This window comes from Apaloderma vittatum, unplaced genomic scaffold (genome assembly GCF_000703405.1).
Source record: "Apaloderma vittatum isolate BGI_N311 unplaced genomic scaffold, ASM70340v1 scaffold1964, whole genome shotgun sequence".
Classification (NCBI taxonomy): domain Eukaryota; kingdom Metazoa; phylum Chordata; class Aves; order Trogoniformes; family Trogonidae; genus Apaloderma; species Apaloderma vittatum.
The window spans coordinates 7,365-8,682 of record NW_009711879.1 but is presented as its reverse complement, the minus strand read 5'-3'; positions in this window follow the sequence as shown (position 1 = coordinate 8,682).

Below are 1,318 nucleotides of genomic sequence, written 5' to 3'. Positions count from 1 at the left end.
AAGAGGGTGGTTTTTATCCCAAGGCCCCTACACGCTGGCCTGGGTACGTGGGGCAGTGGGGTGAGGGCAGGGACGTTAAGCTCTTGCTTTAAAGCTCTTTATGGTGGTGGGAGGCGGCAACAGACCCAGTCCAGCCCTGAGACGTTGTGGTGCCTCCTCAGTGCACACTCGCGTTCGTGGCTGTGCCCACGCCGTGCTGCCACGGAGTGACTTTGGGGATAATCTTGGTTGTACAGTTGTGACTGTAAAGTTTTTGTCCTGTTTTGTCTCCCCACACTTTCTGTGTGAAATAAACCTCTGAAACTCTGTGACGCCTTTGAATCTGTGTGAAAACCAAGGACACTTCTTCCATGTGCCCTTCCCGAGGAGCTGGCTGCAGCCCCAGGGACCAGGGTGCTGGGGGTTTCTCCTGCTAGGATCCTCCTGGGGCGAGTTGTGCTGTTAATAACCAGCAAGGATGAAATAGCTAAACAAAGAGAACTATGACGTTTTTGCTCACTCATTAATAACTTCCCAAACCACAGGCAAGCACCGGGCAGGGGGTGAGAGAGAGCTGTCCCAGGGAACACTGAGCCCTGTGTCTCTGTGTGTCCTGCTCACAGAGCTGGCATCCTCATCTCCAGCCAAGGGTTGTCTTGTCTAGGTGGTGCTTTTGCCAAGAAAAGTTAGACCAGACGAAACTTGAGGTCCCTTTCTACCTGAAATTCCATGATTTTATGACAACTTTTACTCAAGCCGAGCTGCTCCTGCCTTCAGGCTTAATTGTTTGCTGCGGGTCCTCCTGAGCAGGGCGTGGTGACGAAGGGGTGGTGGGTGCACTGGTGCCACCTGCTCCCCCAAGCACCTGCACTTCATTCCCACACCGCATCTCCTCCTTTATCAGCAGCCGGCGCCGGGGGCTGGTGCTGCTCTGCGGGTGCTGCCCTCCCCGCCTGGGTGCGGCGTGTGGGGAGGGGCGGGTGGTCCCCGGGGACTGCTGCTGTGTGTGGGGTGGGGGGCGGCTCCCTCTGACACCCGCCTCCCCGTGCTGGGTTAATCGCTGATGCCGACCGAGTCCCTGGTGATTTTGCGGGGTTTGGAGCCTCCGAGTGCTCCCTCCGTGCTAAACGCCCCTTTGAACCCGAATCCTTCGGTACTGGGAGGGGGCGCCGACTGCCCCCAGCTGCTTCGGCTGAGGTGTTGCAGGGAGCCTGCTCTTCCTCTTGGAGCTCGTTTTTTCTGTAAAGACGTTTAACTGGCTTTTCCTTTCCCCAGGGACGCGTAAGCATCATCCCTCCTGCCCAGGGGAGGCTGGGCCAGCCGCTGTGCTGCTGGCCCC